The 22,867-nt window shown below is 39.5% G+C and overlaps 1 protein-coding gene across 8 annotated transcripts in view; it reads left to right on the plus strand.

Moving 5' to 3' along the window:
• Window positions 1-22,867, plus strand: part of klhl29 (kelch-like family member 29) — a 380,738-nt gene that overhangs the window by 20,957 nt on the left and 336,914 nt on the right. For 4 of the 8 annotated variants that reach the window (XM_088089183.1, XM_088089186.1, XM_088089184.1 and 1 more), the window contains one exon: window positions 20,149-20,222. The gene's annotated coding sequence lies outside the window, so the exon portion shown is untranslated. The remainder of the gene's footprint in view (window positions 1-20,148; window positions 20,223-22,867) is intronic. The other 4 variants (XM_042503866.2, XM_042503868.2, XM_042503869.2 and 1 more) reach the window with 1 other exon arrangement.

Genomic DNA, 22,867 nt, shown 5'->3' on the forward strand with positions numbered 1-22,867 from the left:
GTTTTGCCTCCTCTCGCAGCGTGTCTGTATATTTTTAAACCCCTATTCTTACATTTTACAGATGTATTTGACTTGCAGCACATCCTGCAGACAACAAAGCATTACTCATCACAAGTCCCATCTGTTGTTCCAGTGAAGGGCTGTACCCTTGGCTGTGAAGTGGAGCCCTCCCCGTAAAGGGACACTGTGCCTTTTCACATGTAGAAAAGTTGCAGATTTTTTTTTTCCATGACGAGCATTTATTTCCTGGCAAGAGAGGATAGAGAATAATCATTTAATCTGTAGTATTTAGCGTGATTCACCATCTCATATCCAAAAAACACACTTGTCAATTCTCGCTGGTGTTGGCACTGATGCTTGTTTTTGAGCCTGATGTATAAATAGACACCCTGCTTGTATCCCTAAATTGATGCGCCCCGGTGTTGTTTTTGTATTAACATGTGTGGAAGGAGCAGGACACACTTCCCCACTGATGACATTTGAAAACCTAGCGGGCTATCGTGAATCAAGGCGGGGATTAAAGGCTTTAGTCCTAGTCCTCCCTGAACAGGCAGGGAGCTCTGCACTCGATGAGGTAAGACAATGCATTTGCCTCAGAGCCGGGGCCATTTAGCGGGGGTCTTCTCGCCTCATCTGCTCCGAGTGACGGAGAATTGTCTCTGCATCTATTTAGAATTGCTGCTTGCTGACGGTGCTGTAGGTGGAGGATTATAATGCAGCTGCAATACACAGTGTCAAAGACAGCCTCATTGTCAGGCATCTCTGTGGAGGTATTGTCACAAGCTTCTTTGCTGTAAAACTCAATCAGGGATAATCCGTCTATATCAACCGTGATTTAGGTTGGCCCGGGGAACCACTTTGGCCTGAGGAATTCATTTTTAAATTACCCCGAGCCATTTATCCTATTAGTAAAGGCCAGGCGAAAAACGACTCCTGTTCTGGTCAGCAAATTACAATGCTGTAGCTCAAGGGTGTTTTATTTATTTTATTTGCACTTTTTTTTCCAGGAGCTCCTTTGCAGGGTAAGGAGTTATAATTTGATTGGTGTGCATTAATCCCGGGCTGTAAATAAACACAGGTGAAAAGATGAAAAACACCGTACAGTAGTGTATTCTTGTACTTGGATGGAGTTCTGATCTGCTGCTTTCGCCCGCGGTGATGGACTGTAGTTTAAAGGAGTCCAGAGAACAGAAGCCGTGCCAAGCTCCCCCAACAAACATGACCGCGGAAAGCCAGGTTCTCCGTGTTTCTTCTTGTAACAAGAGTCAGATAAACATAATGATGCCTCGGCTGGAGCGAGGCAGGCAGCTGCTCGGAGGAGATGGAGCCATTTCCACTGGCTCCTTTTTAAGGATGCACATATAAGGCTTCTGTTTATCTACACCGCGCTCTCCAAAGGAAAATATTAATGTGCGAATGTAGCCGGCAATTACGCTGATTCTGGAGGAGCGGTGGGTATTAGAAGGCCAATCTGGACTAACCCGCCCCCATCACAGTAAAAGGAAGAAAATTGTGCATTTTTATGCCTTTGAGAGACAATGAACTCCAAGTTTAAAAATCCCTTTTTCTGTGTAAACAAATACGTGCTTAAGCACTTGCTTTTTAACCAATTTTCTGTAATTATTATCTCTTTAATGGGTTATTTTTTTTTTATGTACTTCGAGTCTATTTAGGCTATCTGGGTATCTAGGGGCATAACTTTGGTTTGAGATAAAAATGGGAGGTTTTGAGGTGCTCTCCGTGGAGAAAAAAAAAGATTGCATGTTTAACTGTCACTTTTGCCGATTTTGGTGAAAGAAATTGGTATAAAATGGCCAATAAGAACCAACCTGCCCACATCACAATGGAAAGGAACAGAAATAGTGCGTTTTTATGCCTTTGCAAGACAGTTAACTTTAAAGATGTCTTTTTTTGAAACCAAACACATGCTCTAGCACTTGATTTTTACCCAATTTTCTGAAAATATAATCTCTTTAATAGGTTATTTTTATAGGTACTTTGTGCCCATTTAGGCTAACTGAGTATACAGGGGCGTAACTTTGGGTTGAGAAATGGCAAGGGCACAATAACATGGGGGGTCTTGGGATGCTCCCAGTCAAAATAAATCAAGATTGCGTGTTTAGCTGGCAATTTTTGTGATTCTGGTGGACCAGTGGATATTAAGAAGGCCAATCTGGACCAACCCTCCCCCATCACAGTGAAAAGAAGCAGCAGTTGTGCGCGTTTTTCTGCTTTTGCAAGACAATGAACTCCATTTTTTCCAAGTTTAAAAATGTGTATTTTTTGTAATCACACAGACATGCTCCTGCACTTGATTTTTAACACATTTTCCAGAGGTAGAATCTCTTTTATAGTCTATTTTTATTAAGTCTATTTGCTCTCACACTTGATTTTTACCCAATATTCTGTAATTTGATTCTCATTTATGGGCTATTTTACAGGTACTTTGAGTCTCTGTACCTGAGTATCCAGGGGCGTAACTTTGGTTTGAGAGGTGGCATGGGCATAATTAAACAAGAGAACAGGAGTCGTCCCCCAGAAAAAAAACGACACTGTGAATGTAACCAGCAATTACACTGATTCAGGTGAAGCTGTGGGTATTAGAAGGCCAATCTGGAACAATCCGCCCCCGTCACAATGAACAGAAACAGAAATTGTGTGTTTTTATGCCTTTGAGAGACAATAAACTCAAAGTTTAAAAATGCCTTTTTTTGTAAACAAAGACATGCTCTAGCACTTGACTTTTACCTAATTTTCTGTAATTATAATATCTTTAATTGGTTATTTTTTCTTTGAGTCTTTTTAGGCTATCTGAGTACTCAGGGGTGTAACTTTGGTTTGAGAAGTGACAAGGGCACAATAAAAGGGGAGGTCTCGGAGCTCTCCGTCACATCACAGTGAAAATAAACAGCAGTTGTGCGTGTTTTTATGCCTTTGCGAGACAATGACCTCAATTTTTTCCCAAGTTTAAAAATGTATGTGTTTTGTAACCACACAGACATGCTCTAGCACTTGATTTTTAACTCATTTTCTGTAAGTAGAATCTCTTCTATAGTCTCTTTTTACTGATATGCCAAATCTATTGAAGCACATTCTGCACTTATGGGGGCGTAACCTTTCTGGGGTCCTCCTCCAGAAAGCGCATTGTTAATCTGGTTGGCAATTAAGCAGATTCTGGTGGAGTGGTGAGTATTAGAAGGACAATCTGGATCAACCGGCCCCCATCACCGTAAAAAAAAACAGTAATCGTGCGGTTTTATACCTTTGCTAGACAATAAACTCCATGTTCTTCAAATTTAAAAATGTCTTCTTTTTGTAATAACACTTGGTTTTTACCTAATTTTCTGTAATTACAGTCTCTTTAATAGGATATTTTTGAAGGATGTTGTGTGATCCAGTTAAAGTCACAGTACACGTGTGTGCACATGATCTGGATTGCAACACCTCCACTCTGTTCTGAGCCAGTTGAAACTCTGAATGTGCTTTGTAGCTTTTTGTTTGTTTGTTTTTGGAGTATGTCAGAGAAAAAGCTTAATTTCCATCCTCAGCCAGGATCTGACTGCTGGCCAAACAGTAGCGTATTAAGCATGATTATTGTTTTTTGTTTGTTGGAAATAACACCTCAGTGTTTACCTGTAATACAGATGCAGAGGTCAATGGCCGTTCAGAAATAACAGTGTACAGATGCAATGTTGAGTATAAGCAGAAAAACTAAAAGCTCTTTTGGTCATCTCTTTGTTCGCTGCTTACCTGGCTAAAACCTTTGTCAGGAGCTGGAGAGATCATGATCACACGCACAAAGAGCAGCTTCCACACACCAGGATCTCACGCTGTATTTTGATTGAGTTTGAGATCTGTGCGGAAACTGTTCTTGTGTTGTCGGTCAGAAAATGTTCAATAGATTATGAGGAGAAAAAAAAATCTGTTGTCATTTGCACCGCTTTAATACAGTTGAAAAGCTCCAGTGTTGTGATCAAATTATTGCCGTCTATTACGATGATGACAAGAAATGAGGTGACATTGGGAAAATGATTTTAGTTAAAACAGTTCAGGTGTTATCTGAGTTTTTTTTTTTTCCAGAACATGACTCATGCAGGTTACACATTCGGCTTGTCTGCGTCAACGGTAACTTAACTGTCTCTGTTGACTTTAAACTCAGTGTTGCTTTGTGGAATTTTAGCGTTTTCTCAGACGTCGGGGAAGAGGAATTCTTTTGTTTGCAATTTTCAGATGGCACTTAATCCGTGAGAATACTGTGAGAGCCTCTTGAACCTGGAGTGCATGATGTTGTTGCGCTGCACCTAGCACATAAACATGAAGCTAATTTTAACCACAACTGAAACTGTGAGTGCAGAGGAGTGTTTGGAGCCTCTGCAGCACTTTTCATAATTGTTGGTGAAATAATCACAAGTTACCAAATATTAAAATGAAACCATTTGTTTTGAGCTTTGAAAAGTTTGTGTCAAGCAGCCCCTAACATTTTAAGTTGACTGAATTTGAAAAGATAAATTAAGATAATTTTGAATTATTCAACTTGTCCTTTTAACCCTTAGAAACCTGGAATGACATCCCTTTTACTGTGCTGCTTTCAGACTCCTTCAAAAGTATTAACACCTTCTAACCCTGAAGAAATTTGTTTGCTTTCTTTTGAAAACATGAGTAAAAATAACAATAGGCAATTAGGCAAGAAGCGTTTTGCAAATTGGATTTTTTTTTTAAAGCTTAAAGGAAATGTCCAAGAAACTACATTTATAACTGTTATAATTAAAAAGTAAGGAATATTATACAGAATGATCATCTTTAGCACCTTTTCAGGTCATTTCCTTGTTTGTTTATTTGAAAAAAAGGTGTTTTTCTAGACTTGTTTTTTATTTTTTGCAATTTTTTTTGTAATTTCCTTTTAAGCAGCTCATGCTTTCTTCACAAAGGATTAAATTCAGTCATCTTAAAACAGCGCTAATGATGGATCATAAATAAGCAAAAACATGTTTGCCGACGTAAACAAAAGCCAGACATTTTGTTAGGTTAACTTGCTTAAAGCTGTAAATTCATGGCTTATTAGCCTTACCGTGCATAGCACAGCTGTTGAGGGCGAATTGGCGAGTTTCAAAATGCTCTAAAAATAAAAAAGCGACTGTATACGAGTGAGTAACATGATGTGAATTTCTGTTCGTGTTTTGTGTGAATGCAGTTACAGGCTGTCTCTCCCTCTGTGTCACTACCTGCATGTCCGCTGCTGCTTGTACCAAAGAGTACCGTGAAAGTCAAGAGCATTCACTCCACAGAAAATGTGGGACTAAAACATTTCCAGTAATACACCTGCACAGCACACTGACAAGCAAAATTAAAACAAAAGAACAACTAATAGACAAAAAGCAATCTCATTCGTCTGAGGGCTCTCCGACTGATTATTTAATTCTGCCTTTCAAGGGGCAGCCCTCTGAAATACTAGCTTCTCCAGATTTTAGGACTCATTCTTGTTTTTGAGCTTTAGAGGTGCTGATGGCATTTTGAGCATATTTGAATATTAGGGTCCTCCCTCCAGTAAATATTTAAATTACTGCCTTGCCATACAGAGTGATTGATATCAATCTTCTTATTTGATGTTTGGCACAAAAGCTTATTTCCAAAATGTGGTTGAATTCTTGTGATGTGATTTTTGCCAAGGTGACTAAATTCTGTTTTCGAGTATAATCCAGTTTTTGGACACTGTTTAAACAGAGGTCTTTGGTCGTCTCTGTGCACCCTTAATGTCACTGTAACCTTTCAGAGCGTACACTGGTTGTTCTGTCCTCGTGCTTGTTTTTGTTCCTCTTGAAGCTGTCATTTGAATTCCCCTCAGCAAGCTCTGCATTAAGAAATGGATCCTACCCTCGATAAATTGCCACAGCCACATTAAGTGGTGCACACAGGTAGCTGAGTGCAGCTTGCTTATCAAGGCGCTAGCATCTTTTTAATTTTTTTCCCTTTTCAAGTAGTCATGCCGAAGTGGCGAGAGCGGCAGTTAGATGACAGCAGGACCAAACACAGATTATCTCTACCTGTTGGAGACAACAGCTGCATCCGAGCTCTACCCGCGGCCCGCAGTCTGTTAATTGCTCTGAAGTGGCAGCACCGATGCAAGCTGGGTTTAACTCCGACATTTAAAAAGATCCAGAGTCTCATTGATCACTGTGGGTTTCAGGATGTCCTGGCCGTGTTTGTGAGCAAATCAAAGGTAGCAAAAGAGTTGGGAGAATGCTTGATCTGTCTTGAGTTGGTTGACTGTGTGCAGCTTTGATATCAAGATGATGAAGGAGTTTTCAGTGAAAGGAGGGGGATAGGATGTAATTTACTTCTAAGATGAACAAGATTGAGGCCTTTTTTTGCCATTATGTGCTTTCAGAGAAACACCTGTAAATATACATATTTTTTTAGTGAGACTGATATTTTATTTTTTCGTCAGGTTAAACAGAAAGACAGGGATACTCAACTTGCTTTGCTTTGGGGCCATTTTGAAAAATGATAGGAGGTCAGGGGCCAGTCGCAGCAGACCTGTAAATGTCTGTAGGCTGTAGGAGATTTCTCAGATTTTAGGACATTTCAAGGATTTTAGGACATTAGGTGCTCAGCTAGGCATTTTTTTTTTTATAAACAAGCTCTATTTTGATGATGTTTAATGCATTTGGGACCTCATGTATACTAAAAGAACAAAAACAATTCCCAGTGTGAATCACTATATTATTATTGGGAATTAGAAAATGGTTGAGGGGCCACATGGCACACTATCAGGGGCCAGATTTGGCCTAAGGCTGTAAGTTCAGTATTACTGCAGTAAGAGTTTTTAGAGCCATTGAAAAAACTGCAGTTATCGCTCAAAACAAAAAGATATGACCCTTTTTTTTTCTAAGGACAATAAAGATGTCCTTGGTTTAAATATTAATGAGTGAGTTCTTCATCTTAACCAACAGTGCATTATCAGTCTTCTACTATTCCCACTGCAGCCCTAATGCTCTCCATATTGCGTTGTGGTGGCAGTGATATCTTTGCTTGAATATGCTACTGAATATTTAGCATCAGAGGTTATTACAAAGCATAATATACTTGCTAATGTACACGGGGCAAGAGGCCATGCGCAAACGCTGTGCTTCCCGAGCTCTTTAGAGATCAGTGAACTATGAAAGGCAGTCTCTTCAGCTGCCCTCTTGAACACAGTCACTGAAGGGCTAGTGATGCTGGTATCAAGTTTCTAAAAAGCCTGCAGTTTCCCTGTGCAGAGACCCAAATGGTCTCAGAATGCACTAAGCTGTGAACCTCTTACGTCCGCGGAGATTCGAATCGGTAGCAGCCCTTTAAGTTTTACTTTGTGCCATTTAAAATAAGTCTGAAACTATGGCACTCTATTGTAGTTGCTGAATTATTTTTAATGGGTTTTGAGGATAAAAAAATTGGCTATTTTAATGAATTACCATAGTAGTTGAATGGTATATCATTGAAGTATTTGGAGTATGTTTGTGCTTGCAGTAGATCTGGATGCTACAGCCTGTGTTATGGTGATTTGTCTTATTTGTTGTCCACAAGTTTCATCCAGTTTCGGCAGGTGTGTTTTGCAGGTGTTTCACTTATGATTTTTGTTTGTACCACATAGTGCAACACAGTTTACCCCACTTCCAAGCAGAATATCAGGGAATGGCACTGTCTATAGCTCTAATTTTTTTGTTAAGTGTGGTTTTTTGGGCACGTCTGCATCTTTGATGACGTTATGCTGTGGACTGCTATGATTGGTGAAACTCACGGGAAACTCCAATGTAGGGGTTGACAGATCATTGGCCTGGCCGATTATCAGGGCCAGTATTTGGCATTTTGCTGATAATCTGTATCTGCTTTTTATTTTAATCATCACCAATAGAATTAAATAATTAAAAAGTGCAATTAAACTGCAGCATGGGAGGAATTTTTACTCTGTAAAACCTCAGGAAGCTATTTTTAGTTATTCATTTTTAGTGAAATTTTCACTTGACTTTTTAAAATCAGTTTTCTGTATATGATGTTGAAAGTCTCAGTTTTGGTTAAACATTTGCTAAAGGCCTTAGAAAAAGTTAATTGCTAAAAGGCATTGAATCTATTAATCTAGAAAAGTCAACCTCAATTAGTATTAAAATGTCTTTAATCAATCTTTTAAAAGTCTTAAAAAAGCAGAGACCTGGAAAATAGGATTTATCAAGTGTTTTGTCTAACATTGTAAAATCTCAAAATAATCTCCTGAGAACAGCACCCAGGTCAGCAGCAACAGATCTACACCTACAATTAACATTTAGGCAAAACTCTACCTAAGAAACTGATGTCAGTTTGTGTATTTTCCTCCAGTTTTGCTTTTTGTAAGACTGGTCTTAAATTTCAATCGGAGCATCATAAAAAAGTCTAAAAATCTAACTTGTCTTAAGCTGTAGAAACCCTGATTTAGATGTATATTTGTAAAGAATATAGTTTCAGCAGATTTTTCTTCGATTATCATTTATTTATCCAATCCATTCGCTTAAAAAAATGCCTTTTCCCAAAAAATAAAAGAAACTCGCCTGTGATAACAGCATTGGTAAAGTGCACACTCTTGTGGATCCAGCTCCATACTGTGCACATACATGCCACATTAGAGAGAGCCGTGCATTAGTCTGCGCCATAATGTTACTGTGGCCTTAATATTTTCTATGTAGTCCATCAGCTTTCCGGGAAGGAGAGCCAAGCTGCGCTGCCCAACAAAATGCTGGGACTCATTAGACCCCGAGCAAGCAAGCTGACACCAAGAGCCAGTGCCAAGGGCCATACTTACCAGATAAGGACCCAATTCCAAATTTACCCATGGCTTTAACCCAGTGTCATTTCATGTGGTGTTTGGAAATATTTGGTTTCCCTACAAAAAAAAGAAGCCTTTCACAGAATAAAAATTGAAGCCATTACCATAATTTGAATACACACAGTTTAAATTTACTTGACATGTTTGGGGACAGAAGGGCGAGGATTTGGTTAGGACTCTGAGCCTGCAGGGCTTCATCTTGGGGCCCCTGCAGGTCTGTGAGTCTGCAGTGTGGTGGGAGGCTCCGCGGGGGGCAGGTTAAGCCTGTTAGCCCCATACGATGACGCTGCAGGTTTGCTCCATGGATGGGGGAGGAGACGGGAACATGGACATGGAAAATTGTATCTTGTAGCTCAGTGATACTCATTTTGCTTTTTCGGGGACACTTTGTGAAATGGCAAGTTGCAACAGCCCCAGGGACATTTCCAGGATTTAGGACATTTTTAGGATTTTAGGATATTTCTAGAATTTTTTACATTTCTCAGATTTTAGGATGTGTCTATGATTTTAGGACATTTCTAGGATGTTAGCACATTGCTAGCATTTTAGAATTTTTCTACAATTTTGTAACATTTCTACGATTTTAGGATGTCTCTAGGATTTCAGGACATTTCTAGAATATAAGGAAATTTCTAAGATTTTTGGACGTTCTAGCATTTTAGGATGTTTCTAGATTTTCACAACATTTCTAGAATTTTATGAAGTCTTAGATTTTAGAGCATTTCTAGGACTTTGGACATTTCTTGGACATTCTTTGGATTTTTTGCATTTTTCTCTTGTTTTAGGATTTTTCTAGGATTTTAGGATGTTTGTAGGATTTTAGGACATCTCTAGAATTTTGTACATATATCAGATTTTATTATGTTTCTAGGATTTTAGGACATTTCCATAATTTTAGCAGGTTGCTAGAATTTTAGGGTTTTTTCTAGGATTTTACAACATTTCTCAGATTTTATAATGTATCTTAGATTTTAGGACATTTCTCAGATTTTCACAGCTAGGACCTCTGTGTTGGGTTGGGGGTTGTCCTCCACTGGCACTTTTTTTAATGTATTTTGATGCTGTTTTATGCACTCTGGCTCCTTATGTTTACTAAAAGTTTTTTATTTTGAATTATAGTATGGTTGGGGGGCCACCCGGCATACTATCAGGGGCCAGATTTGGCCTGTGGGCCATTAGTTGAGTATCCCTGTTGCAGCTCATTACCATCACCACAACTGCTGCCATGTTTTGTTTATGCTGGCTCCCATTAAGCCTGGCTACAGGAGTATTTCTGCTCTGAGGCTGCCCAACAGCCACAGCTCCCCTGGCATCACTTTTATGAACCTTAGTCATTTTAATAAGGTGTATTTTACTATCTTATCTCTACTTTGGAATAAACATCATCTATAATAAAATATAAAATCTATTCTAGGTATGTCTGGGCTGTTAAAAATGCAGAGTGTACCAGACATTATTTAAGAGTGCATTGGCCCCTAGAAGGACATGGATGTATTATGTAATAATTTATTTGAAATTGAATAATTGAATCTGCCTTGAGGAGAAGCGGGGCTTTAAAGAGCGGCCCGCTGGAACAGGTTTCTAGGTGGAATGTCAGGCTTGAACCAGCTCTGTACGCTTGAGGCAAACCAGACTTCAAATTACTTCAAGAGGAAAACAAATTTCACCGGTCACTGAAGTCACTTGAACTCATTTCCCCCCGCCTTTCTTCTCAGAAGCATGGGAAATTACATTAAAACTATTTAAGCTGACTGTCATTTGAGTGGTGCCACCACATAACAGCGGTATATAGTTTATGTGCTACGGTAAATTCACTGTGGAGTGTTTTCGCCTTGATTTTATCATTCGTCTTTGCGAGAAAACAAAGCACATTAAATATTTGACATCAAGCAGGCTTTCCCAGTAATCTTCTGAAATCATTATAACCATTATACATAATAAAGAATAACCAGAACTGACAGGCTTTTGTTTGCCTGCACCTCGTTATATCACTGCTTCTTTATCCTCTAACCATGCATTTTGTTTTCAAGGGATCTGCTCGTTCTGCGACTGTAAAACTCCAAATCAGTTATCTCCAGTAAAGAGCGAATATGTAAATAGTTCACATTTAATGGAAGTATACACAACAGCGACTTACAGCCACGTCTGATTTGCATACTCCAACAGTGCTGGTTGAAAGGTGGCTTTTGAGTTAAGAGGATACATAAATCATGTGTTTGCAGGAGGTGTGATGTGCATCTGTATTAGCATCCTATTTACAACCTGTTTGCCTTCGCCTGCATGTTTCCTTCCAAGGACTAGAGCAGCTTATAAAATATTGGCCCCATCCCAGCCACCTAATGCTGTGATGCATGTTCTCTAGCTTTGATTAATTCACGTTGGCAGGAGACTTTGCCCGTATAAATGCCTGCGGCACAATGACCAGGGTCATTAATTGTATTAAATAATTACTGCTCGACATCTGGTGACATATAATAATGGAGACAGGCTGTTTTTATTTGCAGACTGTTTGCTGAAATGCACGCTGTCTGTCTGTCAGGGGGGTCCAGCTGTTGACACTGATACACAGTGAATGATGAAAAACTGTATGTTGTCACATTCACTTGTGTCTAGTAGGGATGCGTCTGAACATCGGTATTGGACTTTCGACCAAATCTCCATGACATTGTGTTAACAACAACAGCAACTTCTGGGTAGACAACTGGCAATTTATTTGAACTGTGGAGATATGTGAAATTGCTGAACTTGTTTATTTCTGTTGTAATTTCAGCTGTAACTGTAATGTTCGACCCTGTTTGGCACATTTTACACGCTTGTCATTCTTCATTTTTTAAAAAAATTTTTGGCTGTGTTTATGCGTATGGCAAAAATTTTGGCAAGATTGTATGTTTTTTGTTTAATTTTTGGATTTCCAGCTCAGCTTTTACAATAAGTCTAAAATACAATGTGCAAGTAATATTAATGTATAACATTTTTAAAGTGTTATTTTGAAAAGCACTTTCTGTGAGCAGAGCAATTTGAGTGTGTGTAATATTAGAGCGGGCCCTAAGGGTTAAATTGGCATGAGGAGAGCTAGTTAACGTTAGCTGTTAGAGGCTGGTGACTGAAACTAACAGCTAACGGAGGTTGCAGTGAGTTACATTATGATGTGTTCCTATAATGAAGGGCTTTAGAACAGAAGGACTTTAAGGAAAGACTTTAAAGCAGTTTAGTTACTTTTTTAAAAAATAGTAATTTCTCTGTTTCCCTGGCACAAAGGGGAAATTAATAACAAAAATAGAATAAACAACACAACAAACAAACACCAGTATCGGCCCAGAATTTCACATTGCGTCCTTGGCGTGTAGGGGAACATATGAGCAAAGTCACAGGGACATTGCTCATAATGCTTCCTCAGCTTAAATAGAAAAACACAGTTACTTAACCTCTCTTTACATCCTCACAGTTCATTGGAGTGGACTTAAAAGTCAGGCGATCGCTGCTCATGTCTGCAGCCAAGGAAATGAACAGTGAAAAATCAGAGAGACGTAAACTCCTTCTTGGAAGGACATGAAGGGCAAAGCTCCAACTCGGTCTCTGTGCAGCTCGTATATTTTATGCGTCGCGGTTTGGCTGTTTGTTGTATTCAAAGACACACAGACATTTGGCCGCGATAAAAGTGACCATAATGTTAATAAGACGGTGGCTGAAGGTGGCATTGTAAAGTGATCCTCTGTCATTGCTCCATGCCCGTGGGCCTGGGTGTAATTTTATAGCCTCTTCCAAGCAGACAATTCTATTTCTCAGCATTTGTAAGACAGGCCCATCCATTCCCGCTCTCCGGACACAAATTCATTGGAAAAGAAGCCTTTTTGATTTTTATGAGAGAAATCTTTAAACCAGAGGATACTCAACTGGCTTTGGGGCAACTTTTGCAAAATGAAAGGAGGCCAGGGGGCAAATGTAGCAGCCTTGTACATGTTTCAAGGATTTGAGGACATTTGTTAGATTTTTGAATATTCATAGGATTTAAAAACACCCTGATTTTAGGATGTATATGGGTTTTAGGACAATAGTAATATGTAAGACATACTTGCGGTTTTAGGACATTTCTAGGATTTTAAGATGTTTCTAGGATTTTAGGACGTTTCCAGTACTTCAGCACATTTGTGATTGTAGAATATGTTCAGGATTTTAAGATGTTTCTCCAGTTTTAGGATGGTTTTAAGATTGTAGGACATTTCTAAAATTTTGGGAAATTGCTAGGACTTAAAGTCATTTCAAGGATTTAGAACATTTCTAGGACTAAGGGATGCTTGTGAATTCAGAGCATATCCAGCATTTTAAGACGTTTCTCGGATTTTAGAACATTTCTCGGGTTTTAGGGTGATTTTTTGAGGTTTCTAGGATATTATGACATTTCTAGGATTTTAGCATGTTTATAAGAATTTAGGATGTTTCTAGGATTTTAGGACATTTCTTTAATTTTTAGGAAATTTCTAAGATTTTAGCATGTTTTGGACATTCGTGACTTAGCTAGGACCTCTGTTGAGGGTTGCGGGGGATCCTCCACTAGCAGTTTTTTTGATAAACAAGTTCAATTTGGTGCTGTTTTATGCACTCTGGCAATTTATTGTCAGTCAAAATACAAAATATTTTTATTGTTATTTAGAAAATTGTTGGGGGCCACTAGGCACTCTTTTGGGGGCTGGATGAGGCCCATAGGCCATGAGTTGAATATCATGGCTTTAATCTGTAATTGTGCAGTCAGTGGTTATTTAGCAGTCTGTCGGACACAGAGCTACTCAAGAGTTTGCAGACCCTGGCTTTGTTTTTAATACCTTCACCCTGAAATGATTAGTCCACTTTAAAAGGGCTCCAACAGCCTTCTGAGAATGGAAGCAATGTGAGAGCAGCCAAGTTTGATTATTAATGGCGGGTCTCTATCTCTCAGGCCCTAATTGGTCTCTGCTGATTGCCGAGCATTCTGATTAAGAAATGCCATTAAAATTGATGTATTATGCTTCCAAGTGTTTCACACAGTTAGATAGCTCCTTCAATCAATCGATAATTACATAGATGATTCATTGCTGGGGCTCATTTTGACAAGTTTACAATAATTGCCATGGCACAACTTTTTTTTCTGTCGGTCCTGCGAGTAAGAGAGGGAGCGGCCTCTGGAGCGAAATAAATTGAAATTGTTTCTTTGATTATGTGTTAATGCTGCAGCAAATCCCCAAAAGTGATATCACAAAGTTTCATTGTTCCACATTTATCCGTATCCTGAAAGAAGATTAATGTTTTCAATTTGAGGCGTTATCCGTCACTTATTATGAAGTATTTATCTGTTACTTATCGTTTACTGTGGCGGTTTCTCATTTTATATATCTTTCATTAGTGACTTTTGCGAGTCATTCTGCATGTTTTTCTTTATGGATGTGGAAGTAGGTAATTAGACGAAGAGGGGACCAAATATAAATCTATAGGGAGAAGTCAATGAGGTAGTTAATGATTTCGCTTTGTGTGGAGTTAATGGAAAACATCTTTAATTTCATGGCAAATAAACATTTTTCCTGCAGGGTTTCAACTCATTTTCTAGTTTAAAAAAAATGTCATACCGCAACTCTGAACGATGTTCTAGCTCAGTTTAATAACTGATCATACAGTATTTGGATTTTAATTTACAGTTTTTTTGCAGTTCTTTAAATGTTTGAAACTTAATTTTTGTGACACTTCTTTTGGATAGTGCAGCTTAATAGTTGAGATTTAACAATTGAGCCATTTTGCTGTTAGTTTTTCATACAGAATTCAAATCTATGTATAACGGTAGCTACTGATGGGGACGACAACAGCAAACCTTTTTTTTTTCTTTTAAATGCATGTGTGTCCCTTTATTCCGCTTTGTGTCCCCTCTCTAAAGTCTGAGGTTTTTGCAGTTCCCTGAATGTGGCACAGGCAAAGTATGTTTTTATTTTTCTCAGCAGCAGTTTGTGACGAGACATACCTAATTTTGTTGGAGTGTCAAGACGAGAGAAAGACCGACTTGAGAGGGTTCTGACTAATTTCTTTTTGACATATTATGCTTGAGTAAGAAAAGATGTTTTGTCAAAAATTTGGTTAAAGATGATCTTACAAAGGTCCTAAAAAGCATTAAATTTAAGTGTCTGACACATGTAGACACCCGCTACATTAAATCAATGCTCTCTGGTGCATTTATGTCAACTGCTGTGTCATTATAAGTTGTATTATGAGTGTTTTAATGGGTGTAGTTTTAATTATAGTCACACTTTGTCATGTGATGAAGAGAAGAGAGCAGCAGAACATCATTTTTTGGGGGGTAATATCCATCATAACTTCTTTAAATATTTCTCATCCATGCACAGTTGGACACTAACTTTTAATGAGATTTCACTTAGTATTATTTTGGCAGCGTTACATAAATAACCATATGTCAGATTTCTTTTTTTTTCTCGACTGGCTCTCCATGCAACAGCAGCAGCTTTTAAGCTCCATAAACTGATGGTGGAAAGAATTGGTTTTATATCAGCGGGCTACTGTTTTTTATCATCCTCTCGAGGAAGCTTTGGCAAGGTAGCTGTTTCCATTCTTGCACAATCATCACAATGGAAATCTGACTTTCTTTTTTTTTTCAAGAGTAAAGAAACATGACTTTCTCCCACCATTTTTCATCTTAAAAGGAAAAATGCAGTCAAAATCACGCTCTGCAGACTATTAAGTCCGACTTGATGTGTGTGACTTGGAAGTGGAGTCAGCAAAACATGATGAATGAGCATTCGATAACATTTCACTTTTTGTAAAGGTTCCTTGTCTGCTTTGCCTCAGACGTGCGGCGCTGCTACTCTGTAGCCCCTCCTGAGAGCTGTCTATAGCGTCAGTGCTTTATTTTGAAGGAGAGCAGATCCTTCAACTCTCTTACTCTTTTTTTTTAAAATCATTTTTTGGCAGCAAGAGCAAAAAGAAATGTACCTGCGTGTCAGAAAAACGTCAAACACAAATGGTATGACTCTAACTGTCCAGTGTAATCAAAGCCTGTCAGTGCCTTGCTCATAAGTTTTCATGCAGTCTTACATGGGAGTTTGAGAAGATGAAAATGAATCCACCAGGGTTTCTCTCAGACTGCCGTGTTTCATCAAATTGTAGCACCTGATGAGTTTTTTCATTCTGTTGAAGTGGCTCTAATTGACCTTTTTGCTCCCTCTCATCTATTTCTACTCCAGTATCAAGATGCCTACATTTCCCAGAATGACTTTCAAGAAATCCAAGAGCGTTTCAGCAGTGGGTTTTATGTGTCGGTCAGTGATACTCAGCTGGCCTGTGGGCCAAATCTGGCCTCCGATAGTATGCAATGTGGCCCCCCAACCATTTTCTAATTCACAATAAAAGTCAAGTGACTTACACTGGGAATCGTTTTTGTGGTTTTAGTGTACATAAGGTGCCAGAGTGCATAAAATAGCATCAAGATAGAGCTTGGTTGTCCAAAATGCTACAAAATCCTAAAATCCTAAAAATGTCCCATAATCCTTGAAAAATACTAGAGAAACATATATGGTGCTTCTGCGACTGGCCCCTGGCCTTCTGTCATTTTGCTAAATTGGCCCCCTAAGCAAAGCGTGCTGAGTGTCCGTGCTGTACGCAGAGAGAAAAAGCAGTAGTCCTATCGAAGGCAGAGTGAGAGGAAAAGCAGGATTCACAGGCTGAATCCAAATGTCCACCCTCCGGACTTGCAAACTTCAGTCGTACATATCGTCTGTGACGTGTTCAGTGTCATCGCATAACGTCTGTGAGGGCGCCAGACTGCAAAGCCTGGAGTCTGTTTCACTCGTTGCCATGGAAACATTTCAGTCATGTACACGGTGATTGCTGCTGTCATATTCCTCACGCAAGTTGATGAATAGTTTCTGCTCATCCGTCCCTGCAGATAAGATGTAAATCACATGTATAGGCTTTTTTTTCTGTGAGTGGACAAAATGATATTCATACATTTTTATAGAACATATAGGAGACGCAGATTCAAATACAGGAATGTTTGTAAAAAAGGACCTGACTATGACGAAATAAATTGGATATTACTTACATTGGAAGACCTTTTGTTGTGTTTGGGCTATTTCTTTAAGGCTATATACCTGGTGTTTCAATGCACGGCTTTTATAGGACAGGCTGCAGTAATAAAATGCAATTTGATTTCCTCTGTAGCCCATACTTGTACATATTTCTGTGTCATGATGTGGCTGAATATTATTTCTGGCATATGTGCAGAGATGAAGTGCTGCCAGGGAGCACTGGAATGATGTTATGCCACTTTTTATCCAAGTGCGGAAACAGAATCTTTGCACTTTGCATTATACAGTTTAATTTTATATACATACAACTTTCATACTGATTGATTCGTGACGTCAACTCATGCTATAAGTAACATGCAATAAAACATCCCGCAGTTGCCATTAGCTACCAGCACTAGCCTTTGAGCCAAACAGTGAATAATTTTTTTTCAGGCTATAGCTGTTAACTAGTCAAGATGAAAAGGTAGCAAAACATTCTTTCATTTTATATTTATAACTGACTGTGTGAAGACTTTTCTCTATATGAACAGCACTTAGACTTGTTGCTCTTGAAATGAGTCACAACTTAATGTTGTGCATGCCTGCACACATACCCTGGTGACACAGGTACGCTGCAGTACTTAATTAAACAGCACGATAACCCTGCCTGCGTCATTCAAGTGATGTTTTAATGCAGTAGTTCTTTTGCACATTCATAGGTTGTTTTTCTTTTAGTTCGCAATTGGAAAAAGTACATCACAGCAGTATTGAAATTAATTGTAGATAATAAAACTCGGTAAAACTGGGTGAGGTCCCCATGCAGACTCTCTGGAAGTCCATAGAAAGTCCACTTGAGATCCCTCGTGGACTGGATGGATTGTGGATTTGGACAACCCGCAGCTTAAACAGACTTCCCGAGAGCGCATCCACAAAGTCAGTGTGTCTAAAAAGTGTGGTGATGTCCTCACATTTGGATTTAGCCTGAGTCTTTAGAGCGGGGATACTCAACTCACTTTGCCTCAGGGCCACTTTTGCAAAATGACAGATATCCTGGCACCATTTAATAAAAACAAATAATGAATGAACAGCTCATTTTTAACTTTTCTACGTTCGCTGTCATTACTCATCTTGGCCAAAGGGCATATCCAGTCACAACTCCACACAGATCTGGTGTACGCAGGTACACATCTATCTGTCTGTCTGTCCGTCCAGTGTATTTGTCCCTTTATTAGTATTATGTGTCCCCTCTCTAAATTCAGTCATGGGGTTGAGAATTGATCAGTCGCTTTGGTCGGATCAGATCGATAGATGAGAGGAGCAGAGGTGAATGAAAGCAAACTTTTAGACCCACCCCAAAGCAGGGTACAATTCAAGTATGTTCTGCTGCTCTGTCTGTGCCCAGAGTATGCTCTGCGTTCCGTGAGTGTGGTGCAGTGAATAAAAAAACAGTATGTATAATCCTATAGCAGTCCCAATGAGATGAACAGTACAGTTCTAAAAATAAATAATCAATACATGGAGCGCCCAACAGCTCACCTGTTAAAGCGGGTGCCCAACATATAAAGGCTATGTCCCTGCTGCAGTGGCCGTGTATTCGATTCCGAACTTCAGTCTGCTAAATCTAGTCATGGGGTTGATAACTGATCTCTTGATTTGGTTAGATCAGATGGATGGATGAGAGAGAGACTTTTAGTACCAACGCAATACACTGTACAGTTTAACTTTCATCACGTCTGATTTTCTGCTGCTCTGTCTGTGCCTAGAGTAAGCTCTGTGCTCCGAGAGTGTGGTGCAGTGAATAAGCAAATATATATTTCAATAGCGCTACTAATCAACGGTCCAGCTGTAGAAATAAAAAAAATCAATACATGGGGAACCCAATTGCTAACCTGGTAGAGCAGATGTTCCATGTACAAAGGCTACATCCTTGCTACAGTGGCTGTACGTGATCTTTTACTGCCCCTCCCCCCATCAAATGAAGGCAAAAAAACAAACAAAAAATCAATAAATGGCAGCATCTGAAACCCTGGAATCACTTTATTGTTATTAATTGGTTGGCAGGAGGGTTGCAACATTATGATATATAATATCATAGATAAGTAAATGTACATGGTATGATAAATGTCAAATTTCATATCCCAGTATACTTTGACCATTGCTACCCTAGTTAGTGGGGCACCTGACACCCAATCATGGGTCAAATTTGGCCCGCAGGGCGTGATTTGACTCTCACGGCTTTGGAGTCAAACACGGCTATGTTGCATTCTGGTTTATGAAAACTGCTTTAGAGAGGAAAATGATATCTTTACCTTATCTGTGAGGTATTTCTGTTTGTATTATTCAGTTGAGAAAGAGAGCCCCTTTGCTCTTTGATTGTGAAGGGATTCTAAAAATACTTGATGTTTCCACTGGTCATTATCTGCAGTGGAAATGTCACTTGTATTTTGTCCAGGGTAAGGTAAGAAAGAGAAAAAAAACAAATCGCCAAAACATCAAAATGATCCAGACTAAAGATTCGGTCCTTGTATTTGCCACATTGATCTTCATTCCTTTCATTTGCTGTGATTAAGTCATAATTCAAAGCCATAAAGGATGTCTGCCAGGATTCTTTTGCACTTGTTTTCAACAAAAAAGTGCCCTTGTACACTGATTGCAAACAAGACTCTTTCATACTCAGACAGACGCACACAAAGAGCGAGATGTGGTGACTTCCAAAGGCTGCCACCGCAGTGGAGTCAGATGATCGCTGTTTCTTTTTTTTTTAACAAACACCAGTGCTGTTGTTGCGTTCGACAATGAGGGCCTTTGAAGTGTCAGCCCTCTCCTTTTGTCGTCATCTTAAAAAGAGCACAGCCTTGAGTTTTGCATATAATTTTGTAATTTTTTTATTTTCACTCATTTACGACCGATCCCTGGGAGCTTTCCCAACTGCAACCATATGCTTTCAGTCTGACCTTTTCCGCTGCCGAATTATCCGGCGTGTTGACCTCTGATGTTCTCTCAGGACAGTTGGAGAGTTATTGATAGGTTCTGCACAGAAGCGTCGTTCTCTGTGGAGTCATTTATCTGTTCTCCAGACCAAAGAATACACTAATAAATCTCTTGATGCAGATTGTTCCACACATGAATGGCTTGTTTTTTTTTGCATTTCTTTTGAGTGAAGGCTTGCCTGATTTTTTTCCCCTAATTAACAGATGGTGAGAATATTAGGGCCAGATTTATATATTCATTTGTGTTTTAAAGCCTCACCGTATTCACCAACTGTTTTTGTTTCTGCAGGTGTAGACGGCAATACTCAAAAGATCTAATTTGTCTGTGATGAGCATCCCCATCCACCAGAGACCAAAGGTACGGTAAGATATGAAAAGCTCATTATCTTATGTCCCAATAAACATTTTATTATGCCACAGGCAAGCCACACAGCGTGATACAAAAGCACAATAACATATGAGTCAGTCTGCCTCATCATTTTATTGTATACCTGTTTTCCCATAGCAACAATCCCGAACAATTGTCATTTCACTAACGTTATTATTATTTTTATCAAAAGAATAATAAATTGTTCTCTAGTGTAACCTGAGAAAATCTACTTTTCCAATCTCAGCATGCAATGATCATTTGATACAGCGCACTGCAGGGATACCTAATTTATGGTCCGCGGATCAAATCTGGCCCCTGATAGGGTGCCGGGTGGCCCCTCAGTCACTTTCTAATTCACAATATAAAAAAAAGATTCATACTGGGAATTTTTCTTGTACATTTAGTATACATAAGGTGCCAGAGTGCACAAATCAGCATTAACATAAAGCTGTTTATTAAAAAAAGTGCCAGTGGAGAATCACCCGCAACCCCTGACAGAGGTCCAAAAATCCCAAAAAACATTCAAAAATCATAGACATGGCCTAAATCCTAGAAATTACCTTAAAATCTTAATCATAGGAATGTCCTAAAACCCCAGAAATGTCTTAAAATCTAAGAAAAGGCCTAAAATCTGAGAAATGTCCTAAAATCCTAGAAACATGTATGAGGCTGCTGCGACTGGCCCCTGGCCTCCTGCCATTTTACAAAAGTGGCCCCCGCGCAGAGCACGCCGAGTGTCCCCGGCTTACTGAGCGTACGTTCGGTGGCCTGGTTTAGTGGGGGGTTGATGGTCTGGAATTATTTGATATACGACATCATTAATTCTGCTTGACTTCCCCTGCCGTGTCCACAAAATGAGCTATGTCTGTCTTTGTTTCTCCTCCCGCAAAGACCTCGCAATTCTGTCAGCGTGCAAAACCCAAATGGGTCTCCGAGCAATTACGGGGTTAGAGTCTGATCTGGGGTCATTGAGAGATAGGATTACTCCTGGACGGCGGGACCCCAGGAATGTACAGACCCCTCTGGTGGTCTGCTCACCGCTGATGAAATAGAATTGAATTAATGGGGTTGCCCACTGTGAGGACTGATTAAAACGACATACTGCCTTTGATCCCAGAGCGAGGTGACCAGGCGCGGGCACCACAGGCACACGGGGGTGGGGGGGTGCTTTGTGTGCGTGTGTGTGTGTGTGTGTGTGTGTGTGTGTGTGTGTGTGTGTGTGTGTGTGTGTGTGTGTGTGTGTGTGTGTGTGTGTGTGTGTGTGTGCGTGTGCGTGTATCCGTCCTGGGTCAGTGCATCGCTGATGAGCAGGACTCATTATGTGCGCTCTTTGCTGGGGTTCAACCCTCACTGGGGGGCTTCAGGTGTAAAAATCATTCTGCTGTGTTTGGTTTGCGTGCCGTGGCCTTTGTGGTCTGAAGCCTTGGTGGTTCACGCTGTGCTCGGCTTTCACAGTTTGGCAAATTAACTTTCGTGCTGCATACATTTCGAAAAGTCTCACCTGCGATCACACCTGCAGCTTGTGTAATGGAACCATTTTAGCAATTTTTTATCAAGGTTTGTAATTTGTGCTTAAAGTGCTTGATTTTGAGACCCATCAGTTTGAATAGTGGAATACCTTGAAAATCAGGCAGTTTGATGAACAATTTCACAAAACATATTAGATAAATGTTTTAAACTAGAAAGCCAAGAATGATGGTGCTTGCATCTACTTTCTAATGTCGAATGAGCTCAGAGCAACACGAGGTTGGTAAACTCTGTAATTCAGCAGTAAATAATGAGCTGTGTTTGTCTGACTCTGGATGCTGCAGCTGTTTGTCAGTTGCAGCGGGCGCTTTGCTTTGTATATTTTTCTGCTTTTTTGTCCTCTACCAATCACATGACATGATAACCAGTTGATAAATAGTAAGATAGCCCTGGAGGCATGTTTTTGTACCATTTATGAATTTGCACAATTCTTTTGCAACCAATGGTTGTGGAGAAAACAATTTTATCTTTTAACCCTTTGAAATCTATCATAATCATATTTTTAAAAGTTTCTATCAGGATGAATATAATTATTTTAAGCACTTTTTCAGGCCATTTCCTTGTTTATTTTGGTATTCTTCTTCTTATTATTATTATTGCAGATCTGCAGGTAATTTTCTTGTATTTTTAAATAATTTTTTGATAATATTTTGGTCATTTCTCCAGAAGTTTCTCATTGCCTTCTCATGTTCATGAGAGAAATCAAGTCAAGTTGTTCAGGTTGCAAAGGGATAAATAAGTATTTGAAAAAATACTTAAAAGACCTTGAATCTGACTTGTTCCTGTCTGTATGAAACCTGTTTCATTAAATGCTTGAGGCTGTTTTCATGAGTGGAAGTGAACTTACGCAACTCACAAACCGGTAACTGCTGTTGTATGTTGGCATGTTGTCGCTTCAAGTGTAAATTCTTGTCATAAATTGAAAATTCCCCAAGTGCACGAGTTGATGAGGACCATTCAAGCACAGCATCAGGCCTTGTGCACCAGAGTGTCTCCATCGCAGACATTAGCTCACCAGAGCGCTCCAACAAGAAGTGCTTGTCAGATGGTTGAACATCTGTAGGTCGTTGAAGTTGGAAAGGCTGCATCCTGCAATTTCTGTAACTCTCCT

This window comes from Plectropomus leopardus, chromosome 16 (assembly GCF_026936395.1).
Source record: "Plectropomus leopardus strain MGB_pleo_1.0 chromosome 16, ASM2693639v1, whole genome shotgun sequence".
In the NCBI taxonomy this organism is placed as follows: domain Eukaryota; kingdom Metazoa; phylum Chordata; class Actinopteri; order Perciformes; family Serranidae; genus Plectropomus; species Plectropomus leopardus.